Raw genomic sequence first — 26,423 nt, 5'->3', positions numbered from 1 at the left:
GATTCATAGTTTCATAGACTCTAGGACTGGAAGGGACCTCGAGAGGTCATCGAGTCCAGTCCCCTGCCCTCATGGCAGGACCAAATACTGTCTAGACCATCCCTGATAGACATTTATCTAACCTACTCTTAAATATCTCCAGAGATGGAGATTCCACAGCCTCCCTAGGCAATTTATTCCAGTGTTTAACCACCTTGACAGTTAGGAACTTTTTCCTAATGTCCAACATAAATCTCTCTTGCTGCAGTTTAAGCCCATTGCTTCTTGTTCTATCGTTAGAGGCTAAGGTGAACAAGTTTTCTCCCTCCTCCTGATGGCACCCTTTTAGATACCTGAAAACTGCTATCATGTCCCCTCTCAGTCTTCTCTTTTCCAAACTAAATAAACCCAATTCTTTCAGCCTTCCTTCATAGGTCATGTTCTCAAGACCTTTAATCATTCTTGTTGCTCTTCTCTGGACCCTCTCCAATTTCTCCACATCTTTCTTGAAATGCGGTGCCCAGAACTGGACACAATACTCCAGTTGAGGCCTAACCAGCACAGAGTAGAGCGGAAGAATGACTTCTCGTGTCTTGTTTACAACACACCTGTTAATGCATCCCAGAATCACGTTTGCTTTTTTTGCAACAGTATCACACTGTTGACTCATATTTAGCTTGTGGTCTACTATGACCCCTAGATCTCTTTCTGCATACTCCTTCCTAGACAGTCTCTTCCCATTCTGTATGTGCGAAACTGATTGTTCCTTCCTAAGTGGAGCACTTTGCATTTGTCTTTATTGAACTTCATCCGGTTTACCTCAGACCACTTCTCCAATTTGTCCAGATCATTTTGAATTTTGACCCTGTCCTCCAAAGCAGTTGCAATCCCTCCCAGTCTGGTATCGTCTGCAAACTTAATAAGCGTACTTTCTATGCCAACATCTAAGTCGTTGATGAAGATATTGAACAGAGCCGGTCCCAAAACAGACCCCTGCGGAACCCCACTTGTTATACCTTTCCAGTAGGATTGGGAGCCATTAATAACTACTCTCTGAGTACGGTTATCTAGCCAGTTATGCACCCACCTTAGAGTAGCCCCATCTAAATTGTATTTGCCTAGTTTATCGATAAGGATATCATGCAAGACCGTATCAAATGCCTTACTAAAGTCCAGGTATACCACATCCACCGCTTCTCCCTTATCCACAAGACTCATTATCCTATCAAAGAAAGCTATCAGATTGGTTTGACACAATTTGTTCTTTACAAATCCATGCTGGCTATTCCCTATCACCTTACCACCTTCCAAGTGTTTGCAGATGATTTCTTTAATTATTTGCTCCATTATCTTCCCTGGCACAAAAGTTAAACTAACTGGTCTGTAGTTTCCTGGGTTGTTTTTACTTCCCTTTTTATAGATGAGCACTATATTTGCCCTTTTCCAGTCTTCTGGAATCTCTCCCGTCTCCCATGACTTTCCGAAGATAATAGCTAGAAGCTCAGATACCTCCTCTATTAACTCCTTGAGTATTCTAGGATGCATTTCATCAGGCCCTGGTGACTTGCAGGCATCTAACTTTTCTAAGTGATTTTTAACTTGCTCTTTTTTTATTTTATCTTCTCCAGACAAAACACATCTAATTGTTTGTTTCAATCTTTCCTTGTAGGTCATGTTTTCTAGACTCATCATTATGTTTGTTGCTCTCCTCTGGACTTTCTACAATTTGTCCACATCTTCCCCAAAAGTGTGCCCAAAACTGGACACAATACTCCAGTTGAGGCCTTATCAGTGCTGAGTGAAGAATTGCTTATCATGTCTTGATTAAAAACGCTCCTCCTAACACATCCCAGAATGATGGGGGGGGTTGTTTTGTTTTTTTTGCAACATTGTTGACTCATATTTAGTTTGTGATCCACTGTAACCCCTAGATCCTTTACTGCTATACTCCTTCCTAGGAAGTCATTTCCTATTATGTATTTGTGCAATTGATTGTTCCTTCCTATGTATAGTACCTTGCATTTGTCCTTAATGAATTTCACCCTATTTATTTCAGACCATTTCTCCAGGTTGTCAAAATCACTTTGAATTCTAATTCTGTCATCTGAAGATTTTACCCCCTTTCCAATCTGGCATGTCTGCAAACATTAGAAGTGTACTCTCTATGCCATTATCCAAATTTATAAATAGCCTGAATTATTAATGTGTAACCTAAAGGAAAACACTATTAATTGTAAATAAGTTCAAACCATGTGACTTACTCATGAGTCAGCTTATTATAGCAATGAGTAAGGACTGCAGTATTGGACCTTCTAACTCCTATTTTTTTAACAAGCAATTATAAAGGAGTGAGTTGGATATGCTACCGTATGGATTAAATTTAATGCCATAAGATATTATATAAACAATGAATCAGAGATTATAGCAAAATATATGTCTTAAATGAGTTAATTGTGTACTGCCGATTTTGTTTTATTAGGTAACATCAATGCTAACCTAAATTCGTATTTTAATTAGGCAAGACCAAACTACCTCGAACTGCTGCTGTTCATCAGTCTATGCACTGCAGTATTTATGGTTTATACAAAAATAGATACAAAACTTAAATAGACCTATATATCCATAAATGTGGGGGGAGAGGGATAGCTCAGTGGTTTGCGCATTAGCCTGCTAAACCCAGGGTTGTGAGTTCAATCCTTAAGAGGGCCACTTAGGGATCCAGGGCAAAATCAGTACTTGGTCCTGCTAGTCAAGCTAGGGGGCTGGACTTGATGACCTTTCAAGATCCCTTCCAGTTCTAGGAGATTGGTATAACTCCTATTATTACCTAACTTGACATATCTGCATTAAATGGATAATTAACTCTGCAAAAGGATACAAATAATGTCCTGGTGGAGTGGAAAGGAGGGCAGAGGGGAAGAAAATGCTTAAAGAATATAAATTAAGTCACACAGGCAATGAGTATTGTGCACCAGCTGCAATCCCTTACTATTATGGTATTTTAGGATACCGTCCTAGCCATACCATAATGAACATTTTAAACTATGCAGCAGCTGCCAGAACATACATTCCAGCATTAGTCTGAAGGACAAAAGGGGCACAAGGTTTTCAGCCAGCAGTATAAAACACCTGGCAGTCTCCAGAGTTTTGCTGTAAAATAATGAGAATTTAGTGAATGACAGTACAGTTTGAGTTCCCAGATAACAAACGTTTTAAGCTTAATGTCTTATTTACATCAGCTGGCAAAACTTTGACTGCCACTATGATGAAACATATTTTTTTTTTCAGAATTCTAAACCTATTTAAGCAGAAACATTATACAGAGCTAAAGCCAACACTTTTGTTCTATAAGACAGTATCCTTTCTCTCATACTCTCAACACTGGTTAATTATAACAACCTCTGTCTTTCTTGTTACCTTAGACTATAACTGTGTCTTCCTATAGGTGTGGACAAGTGCCTAGCACACTGCAAGTGCTATCGTAACAAATAATTATATCAATTAATTTGACACAGCACTCTGAGCAGTCATGAGATAGTAACAATTTTGATCATTATTACTGAAGCTGAGTTAGGTTTGCGTGATTATTGTTTATTCTCTCTTATAATAGAGCGGTGAAAAACCAAGAACAGAACCCCATTATGTAAGAGATGGTTTCTCCCCAAAAAGAGCTCACAATTTAAAGAGAGAAGACAAAACGTGGGAAAAAGGAATGCATCATACGAGCAGATCAGGATGATGGCTGGCAAATACAAGTACCGTTTTTGGTGGAGCTTTAAATGTGTGCGTGTGTGTGTGTGGAGGTGGGTTAGTGTGAGCAGGTGTATGCTTATTACAGATGTGCTGATAGCGCTGCCTCATAAGGTTATCTGACACTCCCCATTATAAGACACTGTTTTCAGTTGTTTATAATTTTATCAAACTTCAGCCATTTGGGCTGAAAGTTTCCCTGCCAGCTATCTGCCTGAGGCTAACTTTTTTTTTTTTTTTAAATTTCAGCCAGAACAGTTCAGCTGTTTCTCAGAATGAGGCAAGGAAAGATGTTTTTAAAAAAGTCTGGCCGCTCTTTTACAGCTCTAATGCCCCCAGTCTTTGGGAACAGGGTTGGGGAAAAACTGACAAGTGTGGAGGAGCACATGGTTCGGACATCCTTTAGGAGAGGATCTATTAATAGAGAATCTCTATGTCCTAGTGAGGATAACAGGATGGAAAATGATAAAATACAGGCAGGGTCTGATCAGAAACAGTCAAATAAAAAAGAGTCCCATTCAATTACATCATGTAATGGCAGACAGCCAGAAGAAGATATGTTTTTTAAGTGCTTATATACCAATGTTAGAAGTCTAAATAATAAAATGAGTGAACTAGAGTGCCTTGTAATAAATGAGGATATTGATATAATAGGCATCACAGAAACTTGGTGGAATGCGGATAATCAATGGGATACAGTAATACCAGGGTACAAAGTATATTGGAAGGATAGAATGGGTTGTGCTGGTGGAGGATTGGCATTATATGTGAAAGAAAGCATAGAATCAAATGAAGTAAAAATCATAAATTAATCAAACTGTACCACAGAATCTCTATGGATAGAAATTCCATGCTCTAATAATAAGAATATAGTGATAAGGATTTATTACTGACCTGACCACCTGTCCAGGATGGTGATCGTGACTGTGAAATGCTCAGGGAGATTAGAGAGACTATTAAAATAAAAAAAAACCTCAATAATAATGGGGGATTTCAACTATCCCTGTATTGACTGGGTACATGTCCCTCAGGACAGGATGCAGAGAGAAAGTTTCTTGACACCTTAAATGACTGCTTCTTGGAGCAGCTGGTCCTGGAACCCACCAGAGGAGAGGCAATTCTTGATTTAGTCCTGAGTAGTGTACAGGATCTAGTCCAAGAGGTAAATATAGCTGGACCACTTAGTAATAGTGACAATAATATAATTAAATTTAATATCCCTGTGGCAGGAAAAACACCACAGTGGCCCAACGCTGTAGTATTTAGTTTCAGAAAGGGGAACAACACAAAAATTAAGAGGTTAGTTAAACAGAAATTAAAGGGTACAATGCCAAAAGTGAAATCTCTGCAAGCTGCATGGAAACTTTTTAAACACCATAATGGAGGCTCAACTTAAATGTATACCCTAAATTAAAAAACAGTAAAAGAACCAAAAATGTGCCACTCTGGTTTTACAACAAAGTAAAAGAAGCAGTGGTAGGCAAAAAGGCATCCTTTAAAATGTGGAAGTTAAATTGTAGTGAGGAAAATAGAAAGGAACATAAACACTGGCAAATGAAGTGTAAAAATACAATTAAGAAGGCCAAAAAAGAATTTGAGGAACAGTTAGCCAAAGACTCAAAAAGTAATAGCAATTTTTTTTCTAAGTACATCAGAAGCAGGAAACCTACTAAACAACCAGGATGATCGAGGTGCTAAAGGAGCACTCAAGGACGATAAGGCCATTGTGGAGAAACTAAATTCTTTGCTTCAGTCTTCATGGCTGAGAATGTGAGGGGGATTCCCAAACCTGAGCCATTCTTTTTAGATGACAGATCTTAGGAATTGTCCCAGATTGAGGTATCATTAGAGGAAGTGTGGGAACAAATTGATAAATTAAACAGCAATAAGTAACCAGGACCAGGTGGTATTCAGCCAAGAGTTCTGAAGGAACTCAAACGTGAAATTGCAGAACTACTAACTGTAATCTGTAACCTATCATTTAAATCAGCTTCTGTACCAGATGACTGGAGGTTAGCTAATGTGATGTCAATTTTTAAAAAGGGCTCCAGAGGTGATCCCGGCAATTACAGGCCTGTAAGGCTGACTTCAGTACCAGGCAAACCTGGTTGAAACTATAATAAAGACTATACATACATAATTTGTTGAGGAAGAGTCAATGTGGTTTTAGTAAAGGGAAATCAGGCCTCACCAATCTACTAGAATTCTTTGAGGACCAAGCATGTGGACCAAGGGGATCCAGTGGATATAGTGTAATTAGATTTTCAGAAAACCTTTGACAAGGTCCCTCACCAAAGGCTCTTATGCAAAGTAAGCTGCCATGGGATAAGAGGGAAGGTGCTCTCATGGATTAGTAACTGGTTAAAAGATAGGAAACAAAGAGTAGGTATAAACGGTCAGTTTTCAGAATGGACAGAGGTAAATAGCGGTGTCCCCCAGGGGTCTGTTCTGGAACCTGTCCTATTCAAAATGTTCATAAATGATCTGGAAAAAGGGGTAAAAAATGTCGTGGCAAAATTTGCACATGATACAAAATTACTAAAGATAGTTATGACCCAGGCAGACAGTGAAGAGCTACAAAAGGATCTCACAAAACTGGGTGATTGGGCAACAAAATGGCAGATGAAATTTAATGTTGATAAATGCAAAGTAATGCACATTGGAAAGCATAATCCCAAGTATACATATAAAATGATGGGGGCTAAATTAGCTGTTACTACTAAAAAAGAGATCTTGTAGTCATTGTGGATAGTTTTCTGAAAACATCCACTCAATGTGCAGTGGCATTCAAAAAAGCAAACAGAATGCTGGGAATAATTAAGAAAGGGATAGATATTAGGACAGAAAATATCATATTGCCTCTATATAAATCCATGGTATGTCCACATCTTGAATACTGTGTGCAGATATAGTCTCAAAAATATATACTGGAATTGGAAAAGGTTCAGAAAAGGGCAACAAAAATGATTAGAGATATGGAAAGGCTTCTGTATGAAGAGAGATTAATAAGACTGGGACTTTTCAGCTTGGACAAGAAATGGCTAAAGGAAGATATGGTTGAGGAGATATCACTGGTGTAGAGAAAGTAGATAAGGAAGTGTTGTTTACTACTTATAACACAAGAACTACGATCTCCAAATTAACTTAATAGGCAGTAGGTTTAAAACAAATAAACGGAAGTATTTCTTCACACAATGCAGAGTCAACCTGTGGAACTCCTTGCCAAAGGATGCTGAAGACAAAGACTATAACAGGGTTCAAAAAAGAACTAGGTAAATGCATGGAGGATAGGTCCATCAATGGCTATTAGCCAGGATGAACAGGAATGGTGTCCCTAGCCTGTTTGCCAGAAGCTGTGAATAAGCAACAGGGGGTGGATCTCTTGATTACCTGTTCTGTTCATTCCCTCTGGGGTATCTGGCACTGGCCGCTGTTGGAAGACAGGATACTGGGCTATATGGACCCAGTAGGGCCATTCTTATAACAGGGACTTACATTTTTTCAGAGAGGTGGCCTTTATGTAAGGATTGGATTTTTTTTTTAAAATCGTCCTCCTGAAAATCCACCACATTTGGCAAAGTTTTAAGTCTTTGAAAAACCTCAATTTCCACGTGATCAGTAGAGACTTCATGGATTTTAGCAGCTAAATTCTTTGAACATTCCATCCGCACCAGGCATGCTTAAGCCTGGGGCTGAGCAGAACTTTTCTTTCAATTGTAGCTGTGGTCTGATGCAGGGTGTGCTGTGCTGTCAATAATGACCACTCTGCTGGATCCAAGCAGGGAGGAGGAAGCTGCCCGATTCAAATGCAAAGAGAATAAGAGCCAGATCTGCCAGACTGAGCAGTGGGGCGGGGCAATATTGGGACAAAGGAGCTGGGAGGGAGGAGACTGGGTCTGAATGCTGGCAGGAGGGAGTGGAAAATTGTAGCTAGCAGCTGCAGTGGGCAAGAGTGGGCCTGGCCAGGCAAGGAGACTGGGAGCTGGGGACAGGGACTGTGACTAGCTGGGCAAGGAGATGGTGAGGGATCTGAGGGACTGAGATCAGATGGGGACAGCCTGAGCAAGAAGACTGGGCATGTGACCCTGTGGACCATAGGAAGGAGGTAAATGGAAAGAGGAGACCTTGGTGATGAGGAGTATCAGGAGAACTGGTATTGCCTTGGCAAAGAGACTGGGCAAAGTAGCTGGTGTAGGGTGATAGATTGGGAACCAAGGGGGATAGGAAACATGGGTGAAGAAGAGAAGGGTGAGAGGCAGATTGGCTAAGAAGACAAGAGGGGAGAACTGGGATTGGCTAAGCAAGGAGACTGAGGTTGGTATGGCAAATTAAGGTTGAACAGTCCACTTTAACTCTGGCATTTCATGCTTGACTTTGCAATTTTAATAACATTCTTTTAACATGGTATTTTGTGTGTAATTATATAACACACACAGCTGACCCAGAGTTGGAATATTTTTATCCCAGTACTAATCTCCTGTGTCATTCAGTCTTCCTTAGAGGGTAGGATGAACTTGAGATGTCTGATTAAAATATTACAGAATTCTGTACTCCTTTGAACATGTGTGTAATGCAGAATGTAGTTTAAACAGCAAAATCAATAAGAATTATATAGGCTGTTACTAAATTGAATTTATTGTAAGAAAATGTGTATATCTCAAAGATCCACATATAATTTTGAAGAAAATCAGGAAAGCATTTATTGTGGAAAATTCTGCAATTAGTTTTAAAAAACCTTAATTTCACAAAGACATGAAAAAACAAAAGAATTCCCTTTTCCTGGTGTTGGAGATAAGAATTTGGTACTGGTTCTAATACAATGTTGAGTTCTGTTACTTATCACCATATTCTCTCCAAAGTTTAAGAATTCTCAAAAGTGAAACAGAAGAAAAAAAGTTTAATAACATATGCCATCTGCCAGTCCCTCTCATTCTTATAAACTCAATATTTACAATGAATAAAAGATATGAAATAGAACGAATTCCACTTTACTCTATGTAATTAGCAATATGTGTCTATTTTGATTAATAGAAAGCTCATTTTCTTAACTGATCTCAAAGAAATTAGAGAGAGGGTCTTTTTGATAAGTCGTCAATTCCCTTGCCAGTGAAAGATTTTCTAGTGCTTTTACCTGTCTAGTTTTAAACAGCTCCAAGGCTGGTGATTTAAATTTAGATGAGAAGAATTTTTTTTAAACACTGCAATAATAGTGTACACTCGAGAAATATTGGCCTCTGGCTGTCGTAAACAGTGAAAAATAAATAAAACAGTAAATTGTATAGGAAAAGTCCATAATGAAATCAGCACTGGTGCATTTATAATAATAGTTACTACAAGTCCAAAGAAATAACCTGCATTTACTAAGACCTTAACTAAATTGTACGTAGCAAACAGCTTTCATAGCATCTTCAAAACTTCATCTCTAAATTCTGGAGTGGGATAATATTAGTACATGGACACCAGAAAAGAAGCAGTAAATCAACAAAGATCTTGTTGGTTGATCATACCTTGAAGCCTTGCATCTAGCAGCATCTGAAAGCTGATATTTTTGACAAGTTAACCCTTTCATGAATGTCACATACACCACAAACTCAGCTAATTCTGAATGTATATGTTTACCCTAGCCCTGTGCATGCTAGTAGTACTCTGAGTTATCTATTGCCAGTTCAGCTGACACCATTTAAATACTTCCTTTAGGTTTTTCATTGTGGATGAAGTTTGTCCTTAGACGTAAGGCTTGTGAAATCTTCTCCATACTATGGAAACTCTGTGGTACTTCCATAGGGGTTGAGGAGGTTCCCTGTGCACCCAAAAGCTTATAGAAAAATATAGAATTCAATAGACAACTACAGCATATCACTGGGTAGTTTAAAATAACCAAAACATTATAGCAATTTCAGTTAAAGGTTTCTTAGAGACATTGCTATACAGTGCTATTAAATTTATGTAGGACCATGTATGTTTGATCTCTATTAAATTCCATAGGACTTTTCATATTCGGTATGCTAGTTCTGAATGCAAAATTCATGGGTAATGTATATACGGTATGTTGTACTAAACTGTGAAAGCATGCCACCTTTTCTTATACTGCTGGTGACAGCTGGCCTGCAATCGTATAAAACTGCAAATACTCAGATGCTTTTGTGTGCCCTTTTCTTGGGGAATGATAGGATTTCTTTCACAATTAAGTCTACTGTATATTTAGGAGAAGCATTTCTTTACTGAGAACAAGAACATCTACATTTAATATAAAACCTTGAAAGCTTGTATTTTTCTACAGTCTGTTCAGAAGAGCAGAAACTCTTTGGAGATTCAGATCCTTATTGCTAAACAATGGCAATTTCATGATGAAACTGTGATAAATCAGCAATGTTACCTTGCTTACAGATCTTGGTCTTCCTGATATTTCTTTTTTCTCTCAGAATTCCATAGTGTTCAAATTGTAGAAGTAGTGGAGTTGATGACAAGAACAGTAGCTCGGTCTTTGAGGAGCAGGTTCTGAAGAGAAAGGAGGTAGAGGAACTGATTTGGAGAGCAGGAGAAGTAGCTGGAGAGAGGAAGATGAAACAGGAAAGGAGGTTAGAGGAGGCCAGTTGCTTGAAAATGGGTTGAGGAAACCAAAGGAGGGTTAGCAGATGGTGGGGTGAAGGAATGCGAAAGATGAGGGTGAAAGTAGGAGTGATGTAACAAGGTGCTGGCAAAGTACAGCTTAGTCAGTGAAATAGAGACCACAATTAAAGAGCTGTAATAATTGGCACAGTGCAGAAATTAATGATCCAAACATAAGGAAAGTTAATATAATTAAATGAGGCAGATAAAGGATGAATCAGGAGATGGAAGTGAGGTGCTGAGGTGATATCAAGGGTAAGATAAATGGAAAATATCATGCTGCCAGTACACTGTGGAAGGTCCATGAGGAAAGTCCTTATAGAAGCTGTAGGCTCAGGTTCTAGTAGTTGCATGGAGCCCCTGACAGCTAGCTGTGTTTATACTTACTGCAGAAGACCAATGGCCTCCCCTTTGTTCTAGTATCTTGTACCCAGCATTCCTTTCTGGCCTTAAATGTTCCACTTTTACTGTTGTTGCTTACTATAGTTTCCCAAAGCCTCTTTCTTCCACTATCCAGTCCATTATCTTGCCACTGCAACTGTTCTGTAGCTTTCAAAGTCAGGGCATCATGACCAGCCAGTTACTTTGAGGATTTAGTTGATCAATGAAACAGAAATTATGGTTCAGAAGTCTGGAAGCATTTGACAGATGACTTGCACCATCCTATTTATCTTGAGAGCATCACATTTTGGGGTGGTGTAACTTCTTGTGGAAGTAAATCAGCACATATGCTTTTACTGGTAGAACTGTACCAGTTTGATCAATACTTCAGCAGTTTGTGCACAATTCTAAACTCTAGCAATATTGAAGTTCTCACTTTACAACATTGTATATCAGGAACTCTGGTGAGAATTTCAGACCTGAGTGCCTGAAATTAGGCTCCTAAACCCGTAATTAGGCAAATAAATAAAAGTTTGGCCTGTTTTTTAAAGGTGCTCAACACCCACAGTTCCCATTGACATCATTGGTATTTGTAGGTGCTTAGCATTCCTTATCAATCTTACCACTTTTATTAATGTGCCTAAATATGGATTTAGGAGCTTAATTTCAGGCACCAGGTTTGAAGATGTTGGTCTTTGTTTTTATTTTCTAATGTTTGCTGTTACTGTTCAACATCAAATATGTTCTGACACTATGAAACCAAACAACTTTGATCACTCTGTTCTCATTAACTCTGATATATGTGTTTGTTTCATTGCTGCTGGCAGAGAAACAAACATAAAGTACTATTTCTAATAAATAGCACTGAGATGGACTTAACCCCATCATCTACAAGGCAAGGGGGAAAAAATCAATTAGTCATGCTCTGCACCTGAGGGGAGGGGAGTGATTAAATTGCCTCCTGGCCAGAGGAGGTGGAGCTAGATCTTGTAAGTAGACTGGGGGAGAGACCTAGGAGAGATCTCTTTGGGGAACAGAAGCCCTAGGCAAGAGTTTAACAGACAGCAAACAATGCAGGAAGAACACTATGGGAGCTGGTTAGAACTGTGCAGGGAGAATTCCTGAGATATGGCCAGCAAGAGAACTACATTGGAGTCTGAGAGGGGTGGAAGTGGTCTTAGTTTGGAGTTTGTTTGTGCTTTCACTTGGACTTGTTTGTGTTTATGTTGGAAGCGGTTTAAACTTTCATTTGATGTGGCTGGAGGGCCAAGGCATAGAACATGCACAGTTGGGAGTTGGAGGAAAAACAAAAGCTGTGAAAGGCTATTATAGGGCTGAGGAAAAGCACAGTAAGGGATGCTAAAGATAAAGATCCTGTGGAGCTCTGTGATGATAGTTGAGGGAGTGACCATGAGGTGAAAATGTAACTACAAGCAGTTTTCTTGGTGGTTATGAACGGAGAACAAAATCCAACATTCAAGAAGATTTAATCAGTGAAAAACATGTAGCTACAGAATGTATAATTAGTATCAGGATACAGTTGAGACATAAATAGCCCTTGAATAAATTGCTGCACGTTTTTTGTGTGCACATCCAGGCCATAGTGACTGAAAATTGTTACCACCTGCTGGCTGTTCATAACCTATATAAAATGAGTTTAATGGACTCATCAATCTAGCTCCCAGTTGTCCTCATTACACAAACTACTTAAACTGGCAGTAATTGTCACCCTTCTAAAAGTTTGTCAAATATCAACTAGAAAAGTGATTTTTGTTGTTGTTGCAAATAACAATGTAGAGTTCAGTTCCTTTTAATTGTAGTGTCAAATTATTAATGAATATTCAGGCAATGGCCGGATGTTTGTGAAATGCTTGCAAATCCCAAAGTCTCATTAAATACATTACAAATTTTTGGGCATGTATTAGACGAGCTTAATTTGTCATACGTGTGGGGGGATCCTGGCCCTAGTAAAGTCAATGTTCAAATTCCCATTGATCTGAATGAAGCCAGGATTTCTTACCTCCACTTTAAAATGCTATAATTGTGAGGCAGACTGGTCTACATGTTGGAAAAAAAAATTGAAACACAACATTTTGTGGGTAGGTGTGGGGTTGGGCATTGTTTTACTCTGACCAAGCTAAAGTCTAACCTTTCTTCCAGATTTTGTGTCAAAAAAGCTGCTCAAAGTTGAGCTGCTGAATTCTAAAATATAAAGGGGATGTTATAGGCATTCATCTGTAAATCAGGAATTGCCCTTTGTAGGCATGAAAGCATGACTGGCTTATTGCTATGATTATAATTCCAACTTTTTTGATAGTTTTGCATGTTTGAAATTGTTTTCGAGTCAGGGCTTTTTAGGATGGTTGACATAATACGTGTGGACTGACCCATGGCTTTGAATGGCTTGGAATATCTATGGACACTGAGTGACTGGGTCTGTTTTTAGAGATGTGGACTTTCTGAGCCAAAGTGACTGAAATGGCGAGGTTCATCATTTTTGGAATGGTGACCTAATTGGACCCCATTTGGTGATACCAGCTACCTCATTCTGATTTGCCAAGAAGTTCCTGAGAAGACTTAAAAGGAGAATGAGCCAACCAGGTCATCACTTTCAAAACTGAATGAAAGGAAGAGGCCAGCAGTTGGCTGGTTTGCTTGCCTCTGGTTTGTCCGCCTGCAGTGGCTGCTGCTATAACCATTATTTGCTGACCTCTGGTCATGCAATGCCCCCATTGCTGACAAAGTGGCCTGTGCTTCCTCTATCTTCCCATCTGACTACGAAGGGGTAGGAGTCCAGAAACTTGCAACTTCTAAGATGTGACATCTACAAGAAAATAATTTCTAGCCAGACAGCAAATCTGTCAACATAAATCATCAAAGCCAATAAAGACTTAACTTTTCTATCAGATTTCCTGAAGCTGAACGAAACCACAAAGAATCACTGCAGTTATTGGGCATAAGTATCAACTCTTTTAGTTATTTTCCAATCTTTATTAGTAGAGGGATGCCTCTATCTCAGCATTGTTGCACTTGTGTTTTAAAACTCTAGTTGATGGCTGGTGAGGGGGAGAGTGTAAACACACAGAATTTTATTTGAGAAAGCTACATATAGAATAGTTAGTCAGATACCTAAAACAATCTTTCTGTCATCTGAATAGTAAATGTAACAATCTGTTATTTTGAATTGTGTTTCCATGTTACCTGGTGTTGGAGCGGGGTAGGGAAGACAAGATGATGATTTAGGCAGGCTGCTTTAAATGGTTTCAGAATTATAATTTCAACATTAGCTTCAACCTGGGACTGATTTGACTCTCTCTGTGTGAGCTGTTTGACTAGAATATAACCATATCAGTTGACACTGAGACAGAAAATGCTCGTTACTTTGTGGCCTGACTGCTAAACAAGACTTCTGCCTTCCCAAATTATTATATAGAGTTTCTAAGGAATTGTTGGTTTACTTTATATTGTTAATCAACATAACTAGATAATCTGCTAATAACCTAATTTCCTTATGTTTGATTTAGTTTTAAATATGTATTTTATTTTATGCTTTTACTGAGTTATTTAGCCTGTTAATTATAATTATAATATATATATAAATATATAAATATAAATATATATATATATAAATATATAAATATATATATATAAAAATCAGAATCCCATTGAATTGGATGTTTCATCCTTTGACATCAGAACTCTAGACCTGAGTTGTCACTTGAATAAATAAAAAGCAATTCTGTGACCCACATAGTGGCAGTCCATAGGCCTTAGTGGCAGCCCCTATAGTCTTCGAAGAACTTGTGCCGGAAGTGGTCAACTTTTTGAAGGAAAGTTTACTTAGTATTGATGATTTCTTTTGATAAGCTACATGGGTTCCAGAATCTTTGAGGGCCTAGTGAACTGGTCATAAGAATGGCCATACTGGGTCAGATGAAAGGTCTTGTCCAATATCCTCTCTTCAGACAGTGGCCAGTGCCAGGTGCATCAGAGGGAATGCTCATCAAGTGATCCATTCCCTGTCACTCATTTCTAGTCAGTCCCAGAGACTAGAGACACCATCCCTGCCATCCTGGCTAATAGCCATTGATGGACCTATCCTCCATGAATTTCTTTTTTGAACCTTGTTATAGTCTTGGTCTTCACAACATCCTCTGGTAAAGAGTTCCACAGATTGACTGCTTTGTGTGAAAAAATACTTCTTTTTGTTTGTTTTAAACCTGCTGCCTATTTAATTTCATTTGGTGACCCCTAGTTCTTCTGTTTTGAGAAGGAGTAAACAACACTTCCTTCTTTATGTTCTTCACACTAGTCATGATTTTATAGATCTCTATCATATGTCCCTTTAGTCATCTCTTTTCCAAGCTGAAAAGCCCCAGTCATATTAATCTTTCCTCATATGGAATCCATTCCATGCCCCTAATCATTTTGTTGCCCTTTTCTGAACCTTTCCAATTTCAATATATCTCTTTTGACATGGGGCAACCACATCTGCAGGCAGTATTCAAGATGTGGGTGTACCATGGATTTATAGAGGCAATATGATATTTTCTGTCTAATAGCTATCTCTTTCTTAATTATTCCCAACATTCTGTTTGCTTTTTTGACTGACACTGCACTTTGAGTAGATGTTTTCAGAGAACTATCCACAGTGACTCCAAGATCTTCCTTCAGTGGTAACAACTAACTTAGACTCCATCATTTTATATGTATATTTGGGATTATGTTTTCCAATGTGCATTACTTTGCATTTATCACCATTAATTTCATCTGCTATTTTGTTGCCCAGTCACCCAATTTTGAGAGATCCTTTTGTAGCTCTTCACAGTCTGCCTGGGACTTAATTATCTTGAGTAGTTTTGTTTCAGAACTATTTATAGACTAACTTATAGGTGAACTTATAGGCTGGCCAGCTCCCCATAATAAGTCTATACTCCACACACAGCCATCAATTAATGGAAAGGATTGTTCACCTCAGTAAATCACACATCACAAATTAGAGCTGGGAAAATACTGATTTTTTTTTTCATTTACAACTATTCTTAACAAAAGGTAACAGTGAAATGTATTGATTACAGTCTTGAGTAGATACTTTTCAAACAACCCTACCATAAAAAATAATGAATAGTTGTGGTGAAGAGGTTCTGAACAAATCACAGATGGAAAACTATTTGTTCAAATTACTCTAGGAAGACTTACAAATATTGCATATATTCTTAGAAATTTGAATTGTTCGTGAGGAACAACTCCACCAACACTCTTGTCTGGACAGCATAGGGACACCTGCTCTATACAAGTGATGCAGATGCATGAAAAATTCTTCTCTATGCTAAATTCCTATAATTAAAAACTAAGTGTTGCAACTAATCAGATATTTGAGTGACCAATACAAATATATTAATTAATTAGACAATTCATATACAGTCATGGATATTTGACTTGGTATTGAAGATTTGAAGAGAAAATTAAAATGTTCTGCGCTGCCAGGTGACCAGTTGAGCAGGATGTTTTTTTAGAGTAGACAGCACAACATGCTTGGCAAAAAATATTCTGTGGAAAGAGTATAGTCCTAAAGCATAATGCTTTTCCTCTTTAGGTGTCTAGCTCTACAGACCAACCTTTATTCTCTTTGGTGTTTCTTATTTATTTTTGACAAATACAATCTGTGGCCAAACATGAGTGGGTTTAATAGATTAGCAGTGTCTGCCATCTGGTGGCTGGATTTGCCATGAGATCATCTCGCTCATAGTGATGCTGAGATGTCAAGGAAAGTCCTCATTGCCTGTAAGCAGCAATTCTCAGGTGAGGAGGAAAAATAGAGCTTGAACAATCCTGTGGAAGTTTCTCATCAATAAGGCCTTGCCGAAATGAGAGAGGGCTTACTGGTATAGCTATACTGGCAGACCCTAGATTCATATATTGCAAGGACAGAAGTCACCATTGTGATCATTCTGTGTGGGCCATAGAACGTCTCTAAAATAATCCCTAGAGAAGATCTCTTAGAAAAACATCCAATCATGATTTGAAAATGGTCAGTTATGGAGACTGCACTACAACCCGTGGTAAATGGTTCCAGTGATTAATTACTTGCTATTAAAAATGTACATCTTATTTTCAGTCTGAATATGTCTAGCTTCAACTTTCAGCCATTGATTTGTGTTATCCTTTCACTGCTAGACTGGAGACAACATTATTAAAGATTTGTTCTCCATACAAGTATTCACAGACTGTAACAAAGAGAAGGTTAAGGGGTGACTTGATTTAACCTAAATAGTGTGAGCTCCTTGAGTCTCACTACAAGGCATGTTTTCTAATCCTTTAATCATTCTTGTGGCTCTTCTCTGGACCTGGTCTAATTTATCAACATATTTTTTGAATTGTGGACACCTGGAATCCTGTGTCAAGTTCTGAAGTGGTAACACCAGTACCAAATACAGAGGTAATATAACTGTCTTACTCCCACTCAAGATTCCCCTGGTTATGTATCTCAGGGTGGCATTACGTCTTTTGGCTACAGTGTTACACTGGGAGCTCATACTCAGCTGATTATGCACCACAACCCCAAAATCTTTTTCACAGTCACTGCTTCCCAGGATAGTCCCCCATCCTGTAAATATGGCCTACATTCTTTGTTATATATATATACACACACAGAGATTTAACTGACTATATTAAAATGCATATTGTTTGCTTTCCCCAGCTTTCTAAGCAATCTCAATCACTCAATCAGTGACCTGCCTTATTCATTATTTACCACTCCCCCAACTATTATCTGCAAACTTTATCAGTGAGGATTTTGGTTTTTTCCAGATTATTAATAAAAATGGTAAATAGTGTAGGGACAAGAAATGATCCCACAGGACCCCACTAGAAACATGTCTATTCAATGGTCCTGTTTCCAGATACATTTTGAGACCTATCAATTAGCCAGTTTTTAATCCATTTAGCATGTGCCAAGTAAATTTTATATTCTAGTTGTTTGTTAGTCAAAATGTCATGATGTATCCGGTCAAATACCTTATAGAAATCGAAATATATTATGTCAACATTCTCACTTTTATCAGCCAAACTTGTAATCTCATTTAAAAAAAAGATGTCAAGTTAGTTTGTCAGGATTTATTTTCCATAATGCCAGTCCGTGTTGATTGGCATTATATTGCCCAATTTTAATGTTTTATTGAGTCCCATAACATCTGCTTCATTAACTTGCTTGGGATTGATCTCAAACTGACAGGCCTATAATTACCCAGGTAACTACAAAAAGAGTACTTTGGCTACTATAGCGGATACCAGTTTCACAAGCAAAATAAGCTATACCAGCAACAATTTTTTCCTTTTTCCCTAGTGTTTTGGTGCAACTGTATCTACAGTAGGGTTTTTTCTGGTATAGAATTGTCTTAAAAAAAATCATAGCCCTAACTGACATTGCTGTACTGGCAAAAGCTTCTAATACAGACCTGACCTAAGTCACTGTTTACTTCTGAATTATTTTTGAAGACTCAAGGGCTAGTCACTTACACCTAGGAGGGTTGTAATGAATGCAGGCAGATGCTGTCTTCAAATAGGTGGACATAACCAGTGCAAAGAGCTACTCTATGTTTGCTTATAGATATCATTACATTCATTCTGCATTGGAAATATGTCTGGGAATGGATATTAACACTTCAGTCATGAGCTGTTCAAATAAAATGGGAAATCTCTATGAACACAATTTTAAATACAGTGGGCCAAACTCAGCAGTGATGCTAAATTGTATTTTCTTTCCCCCAGGAAGTGTTTCATCAATTCACTTCCGACTTAAATTCACACCTATGTGTACCTTACTCAGATCTTGACCTACTGAGGCTTGGGTATAAGGGACTCTTAGATGGTGTAATAAGCATGCTGAGCAGCTAGAATAGAGGAGTTAGCAAGGAAAGCAACTTGCAGGAGGGTATATGTAGGTATGTTTAAATTGCCCACACAGCTTTAACTTAAACTTTCTTCTGGCCATTCAGTGTGTAGCTTACTCCAATTTAAATTCCATTGCATATATATGTTTAAGTCTAGGAGAGTCTAGACAAGTCCATACATTGCACCATGAGAATGAGGGCTTCTGTTTTTACTGTTGACTTTATTGTCCTGCAGTTGTTGTGGAGTGTGGGGTGTATTTGTCTTTTTTTGTTTGTTTGTGTTGATTTTGTGTGTGCGTGTGCGTGTGTATCTATCTCTGTGTCCTTTTATCCTTTGCTGCCTCTCTGTGGCTGGTTGTGGTCATATCAACCACTCTATTATTGCTATTAAAACTGTTTAGTGACTGTTTTTTAAACAGTTATTCTCATAAAGGGATAGAGATTCATCCTGTGGAAAGGGCCCAAGAAGGCAATATGCTGCACTTCAGCCCGTCTGAGATTTTAACACCAATGTATTGGTGAAGCATAGGGTCTTGTATATGCCTTCATCATTAAAGTTGTAAGCAGTGTAGTAGTAGCCGTGTCACTCCCAGAATATTGGCGAGACAAAGTTGGTGAGGTAATATCTCCCATAAAATATATTACCTCATCCACCTTATCTTTTTCTTCACTAAGGGATATTTCACCTTAAAAACTGCTCTGACTTCCTTAGCATAGAAGCCACAATCTTCAAAAAACAAATGTTCTTCTTGCTGGTGCAAAGATAAAGGGTCTGCTTTTGCTCTTATTAACGGTCTCAGTTCAGAGAAGCACCACAGCATGTGTCCCTTGAAGAATGGGCTGCTGAAAACTTCATGATTCTAATATCTGACAGATGAAAGGAAGCAGAAATGATTGCCTGTGAGTGGACGCCACATTTAAGATTTATCTATTTAGTTCCAATATGGCCCATGTCACTGTAAAATATATCAGCCTGAAAATATGAGGAAAAAATTACAGATGGGCAAAGACAGGAAGTCTGAAGTAGAAATGAGGATACAGAAATGGATATCAAACCTATAAAGAAATCCAGATTGGCTATAAGTGTGTGGAGTTGCTGGAAATATCTCTTTAGCTAGAGCCTCTACTTGCATTTAACTAGATCTGATATGAAACTTTTAGGGGGATTGGGGACTTTTGTTGGAAAAAGCCAGTTTAGAAAACTCAGCTCAAATCGGGGCTCTCAGAACGTCCAGGCTGTCTCCCACAGAGTAGGGAGCCTAGAAGCCATGAGAAATTTTAAAAAAAAATGATGCAATGCTGAGTCAGGACAAAACCAAATTTTAAAATGCCAAAATTTCTTGCAAACCAGAAATCCTGAATTTCAACCAGATCTATGTTCAAGTTTGTTCCACTGCTTTGATAAGAATACTGCCTTGTCAAGCATCAAGTCTGTGTCTCAGAGTCAGCCTTTCACTTTTTGCTGCATCATAAACTAGGGTCTTTGGCCTTTCATAAGGAAGTCATCCAAATTCATGATAGGCTTAATTTTAAGATATCAGCAACAAAATATTGTAGCATTTACCTTTCTTTCTGGATCCTTCTTACCTATGAAAAATATATTGTCTGAACACTCTCATGACATAATTATTCTCAAACTTTTCATTACTACCTCAAAGCATTCTTTCCCTTCCTCACCGTCTGTTTCCTTAGACATGTATGGTGCAAGTATTTCAGTACCAGTAACCGTTAAAGCACTAAAATTTTTCTGGCTCATCTTCCATTGTACTAGCCTTTTTTTTAACTGCAGTGAAAATTTGTGTGTGAACTTTTTCCAGGTTTCCTCAGCATTTCTCACAATTTTTAGGGCTAGAAGGTAGTTTACATGACCTAGTTGCATAGACTTTACAGCCATTATTTTTATTTTACCATTCACCTTGTAGCCAGTTGTCACAGTTCAGGGTAACTGCACCTGCATTTCCACTCTGTGGTCTAGCAAGGGCACCCACTCTATGGTTCCGGCTCCACCAGCCATCACCTCACTTGAGCAGAGACCTGCGTCTTGCTCTCCTTTGACTAGGTTATTTGCAGGCTGCATGGCCGCCTCACACTGATATCCCAATGACAGACTCTGTCTAAAGAGGCCAGATTACTTTCTCTTCAGAGACTAGTAACAGAGTAATTGCCAACTATTATAATGTACCACAGCACTTCCTATGCAAGCCTATTTTATTCTTAAGATAAAAGCACTACAGAGAAAGCTTTAAAAACAATAAAAGAATCGACACACATGCTAATAAGTTTATTAGCAATCACCCCAATCCTAACATGGGCTTTGGCAGGACTGGTCCTTCCAACCTCCCCCTCACCCATCCAAGGGATTTCCTTGTGATGTGATTTCAAGTTGATTACCTCTTCAGCTCAGAGTAAGAACTTGGGGAGCCTCAGTAGTTCCAGTCCTTCCAACTTTTCTCTAAGGACTGGAGACTCCATGGAGCAGGGGTTCTGTCTGTTTGCTGGATCAGGAAGAACCCCTTAAACCTATTTAAAAATAAGGCTATTTATTTAAAAAAATCCATTTTTTGTATGGAGAATCCATTCAGAACTAGTATATGTGAGACTCTCAAGGGGATGGGTGTAAAGGGCTGGTAACCAGAGGAATTACATTAGCAAATTTACATACAATCGCACAATTACCTTGGCATCCCTTGTATTAAAAATACATTAAACCGAATCAAGTAACGTCTATCTTAATAGTCCAGGATATTGTCAGTCTGTCACGCCAGCACCACTCTTCTGTCATCCAATTCTTGCATCACGTGGCTTTTTAGTCAAGATTGTAGTAGCAGTTAGGATAACTTATTTAGGGCCAGATGCTGCCACTCATACGCAAGCTGAAGAGTATTGTTCTCATTGAGTAGTCCCACTGAAATCAGCATCTAGACCTTGACTGAAAACAAGATAACATTTGTTTGATAAATTATATCTTGTTAGTGCTGCTTGCATTCACTGTATCTGTATCTGCAACTGTTCCTATCTCTGTAGCATTGTTTATAGTAGCAAACTTTTTTTACATTAGTGTAACATTGAAAACCATGGTGTAAATGAGTCTCTGGTAGCCATTTTCAATACTAAGATTAGTCTTATTTTGAGCAGATTTAAGTGAACTGTACTAAATACAACTTCTGGGGCCAGAGAGCTGTCTATTGTAAGACTCCTGAGATTGTTAATGCCAGTGCATCTGAAATTATGTTATTAAAAGTAACAAAGGTCCTTAATGTAGGCAAGAAAGAGTGAACAGGTCATGTAAACTTTGATAGCAACCTGCAGGCTGTGTAGCAACTTTAAATTTCTTGATGAAGATTAAGACATTATAGTATAGAATAGGGCTATTTGAAGTGTTTGCTTTCCTAAAACATTTTCATTGGAAAATTAAAAACCTGGAAACTCTTTTTCTCTGAAATTCTTTTGACTATTGACCAAAAAGCTGACTTCCCACACACACATACAATTTTCAAACCAGCTCTAGAACATACACAAGCTTTGTGTGTCAGATTACAGCAGCCTCATGATTGCTGTGATTTACACTAGATTTACCTAGGCATCCAATCAGAGAATTAGTACAATGTAATCTTTTGCTATTTTGGCTCCATTAAGCCTTTTTTGGAATTTGCCATTTGGGTAAGGACTAAACAGAATAACTACAACTACTGTCCTCAAAAGAGCAGAGTACAGTACAGTTCACTAATGGTATGTTGCATGTCTATCCTACTCCAATTCTATACAGACACAACTACTCAGGAGAACAGAAGCCACAGACCGCAGGGACAAAAGAGAAACAGGATGAAGGTTGCTCTTAGATGAAACATGTATTTCTGAAATTTTTAATCATACAGAGCAGTGATCCAGATGTTAAATTTAGTCAAACAGTTATTGTAGTAAGGTTATTCTTGTGTAAAATTAACTCAGTCTTTTATTAAAAGGTTAATATATGCAATATGTCAAGAATTTACATAGTTCTATTATGAATGCTGAATAAATGGGATACTGCTTTTGTTCTACAATGACGGAGGGGGGATTAGTTTATATTTTTAAACTTGTGCATGATTTTGGTACTCATTAATGGCATTGGTAAGTGTCAAGTTCTATTCTTCTCCATCTGTGGGCTAAACTTTACTAAAGTTAGTAATGAATCTCACATGCACAGTTCAGTCTTCATTCGTTTGAACAACTACAGCCCATTATACATCTTTAGTTAATAAAGCCATTGCATTACATATTAATTCTACTATCTCTTGACTAATAAGGTAGTTAAGGTACATCTACACTGCCTGCTTTCAATGGCAGGCAGAGTACCTAACCAAGTATTTCACACACACACCCCGCACAGGTATAAATAGTGTTGTAGACAGGGAGGCACAGCTTAGACGTGTGGAGTACGAACATTGGAAGGGTGTGGTTGTGTATGCAAGTGCATACCTTATGTGACTCTTTACTCAGCCAAGCCATGCCTCCACATCTACACTGCTACATTTAGCCCTGGAGTGTCCTGCTGCAGGAGACTTTCAGTGGGGACATGCTGAAGCCTTTCCCTGGTGCCTCCCCACTATCAGATCCTTTCACAGATGTGTAGCTACACACTATAGTGCAGAGTTGCCAGGTTTTTGACTGGAACGCATGGTCAAAAAGGGACTTTGACGGCTCCTGTCAGCACTACTGATTGGGTCATTAAAAGCCTCGTGAGCAGTGCAGCAGGGCTAAGGCAGGCTCGTCTGCCCTGGCTCCACATAGCTCCCAGAAGTGGCTGGTATGTCTGGCTCCTAGGTGCAGGGGCAGCCATGGGAGCTCTGTATGATGCCCATGCCCACAGATACCACCCTCACAGCTCCCATTGGCCGCAAAATCCAGGGCAGGCAGTGGGCCTGCCTCAGCCCCACTATGCCACAGACTGCGAGCCACCTGAGGTAAGCACCCCCTCCCGGAGTCTGCATCCCAACCCTCTACCCCAGGCCTAAGCTCCCTCCCAAACCCTCTTTTATACGTCAACCTCCTGCCCCAGACCTGCCCCTCCTCCTATGCCCCTAACCCCTCATCTCCAATCCCATCCCAGAGCCTGCACCCCAGCCAGAGCCCCCTCTGGCACACTGACCCCCTGCCCAGTCTGAGCCCCCTTCTGTAGCCATAATCCATCATTTCTGGCCCACCCTATAGCCTGCAACCAGGAGCAGTGCCAGGGTTTTTGGCACCCTAGGCGGGGGTCCTTCTGCGCTCCCGGTCGTTGGTGGCAATTCTGTGGCGGGGGGTCCTTCCGCGCTCCCAGTCTTCGGGGCACTTCGGCAGCGGGTCCCGGAGCGAGTGAAGGACCCGCCGCCAAATTGCCGCCGGGGGCGGCAAAATGCCGCTCCCCCAAATCCTGGTGCCCTAGGTGACCAGCGGCCCTGCCGGCAACCCCAACCCAAGCTGGAGCCTTCACCCCTTCCTGCACTCCAACCCCCTGCCCCAGCCTGGTGAAAATGAGTGAGGGTGCGGGAGCCTGAGTGATGGAGGGACGGGGGATGTAGTGAGCAGGGGCCTCACAGAAGGGGCAGGAGTGGGGCAAGGATGTTTGGTTTTGTGATATTCGAATGTTGGAAACCCTACTGCAGTGTGGAGTCAGCCTGGTTTTCATTGTGGCATTTAGCAATGCGTACCAAGTATGCCGCCAAAAGTGGTGTAGTGTTAAACTCTTCCAGTTGGTGGGGAAATCCATCAGCAATATGGGGATGAAGGTGCCTCTTTCTTGGCACAAGGGCCCAAATTATGCTGTATGGGTTGGAGGATGGGCATCAGGACCCCTTGGAGCAGGCCAAGTCCCCCAGGAGGCATAAAGGCTATCTGGAAACAACAGAGCTGCACAAGAGTGCCTTCTCAGCCCTAGGGTTTTTGTGAAGATTCTGCCTAATTTGAACAGTGGATGTTCTGATATTTGGATGCAGACATTTGTATACGCTAACTTGGAAAGTAGATACAGAAGCATGAGGACACTCTGAGACAATGCCTCTATGGGCATCCTGGCCTTAGGCTGGAAGGGGATGTATACAGAAAGAGGGGGCTGATCAGTAGTCTTATAGCTTCTGACATTGACTTCAAGGAGGTTTGGATCAAGCCCTTGGTGCATTAACACTACACTACTAGAAACCCTATTTAAAACCCATAAATAGCCTAAATAAATTAAAAAAAAATAAAAAAAAAAGAGAGAGAGAGAGAGAGAGACCAACAGAGATGGGATGTACTCAGATACTATATGGTGAAGTCCAGGTTTTTGTCTTTGTGAGTTTTGTGTATGGGAATGTAAGTCAGTTGTATATTGATTGTGTGTGTGTGTTTATTTTTTAAACACCTAATCAGAATAACAAATCGAGTCCTAGATGCTGAATGAGAGAGTCTATGACAGAAGTATACTAAACAATTTTCACTGGAGGACAGATGTTATGGAAGCTGAACATCAGATTATCTGCATAAATACTGTCAAATTTATAAATGAAGTTCTCAAGTGACTGAAGGATGGCTGTGAACTCCTTCCAAACTGGAACATTGAGCTATGAAACTGTCAGTAAGCCATTTATCCATAGATGTTAGTTATCAAGTAGAAGCAGAGATTTTATACAGAGATTTAAAACTAATTGTTACTGGAGGTTTTTTTTTTCTTTTGTAATGGTAATTATTTAATTTTCTACATTTGTAAATAGATGACATTGCAATAACTAATATCTTAAGGAAAACATTACAATGACCATTACTGCTAGCACACTTTTTCTACAGGTGATTAGGGTCCAATATACTCAGCGAATTGAAATTAATTGTCTTCCTCTGTTTTTGAAAAATACTATCTTTGCCATCAGAGTTAGTCTGAATAGTGAACTTGTCAGACTCCGTATCCCAAACAAATGCAGAAGCATTTAGAGATGAATGGTATTGGCCACTCCTTGTCCTTATGCATTAGTTAGCCAAGGATACACTAGAAGACCAGTTTAGAGAGATACAGTAGCTACATTTGGAGATTAAACTATATTCTTGATAATGGGGGAAAAATAGCATAAGTGGTAAGGGAAGGCAATTGACCTAAAAAGAGCCTCTTTGGTTTCTATCAGTCCATTCCATTTCTTAACACTGTTTAACCCATTTTCTCTCAGTGTACATGGAGTAAAAAATGCTTATTGTTACAAAGTAAGACTTGAAGGGTATCCTTCTGTTCTGATAAATATAATCAAATATCTGGTTAGTATTCTACAGTATGCTGGCTGGATGATAACAATAATGAATAACTATAACCAACAGTGATTCTAGGGGCTTCCTCCTACTCCCCTCCCCACCCCCCCAGTAGTGTCTGACAGTCTCTGGACTATACTTTCAACATCAAAAGACCATTTTTTTTTCATTTTGGACATGAATATGTATTGGTGGAAATGACACATTCAAGATGTCAGGAATAATTTGGGGGGGGTACACACACACACACACACACACACACACACTTGATAGAAAATGACAAGCTTTTCTCTGAGAAAACAACACTTTTATATTTGATTTTTTTCAACTGCTTTACAAGAATGCTATAAATTTCTGACCTAAAGGATTTCAGTTTCAGCTTTCTCCATGGGCTGTTTAGAAAAAAATAGAAAAGAACCGAGAGATATTATTTTGACAGGCTTCATTACAATACTCCTATTTCTGATTTACTACCTAAACATGGCATTTTTTAACCATTTGGTAGTTTACAATTTTTTTCTGGTATTTTGTGATGTAATTTAATCTCATCTAGATCAAGAAGCTGTTTTCTATTTTGGTTTACTA

Source organism: Gopherus flavomarginatus, chromosome 3, assembly GCF_025201925.1.
Source record: "Gopherus flavomarginatus isolate rGopFla2 chromosome 3, rGopFla2.mat.asm, whole genome shotgun sequence".
NCBI lineage: Eukaryota > Metazoa > Chordata > Testudines > Testudinidae > Gopherus > Gopherus flavomarginatus.
The sequence above is the reverse complement of the archived record's forward strand: the minus strand, read 5'-3'. Positions refer to the sequence as shown.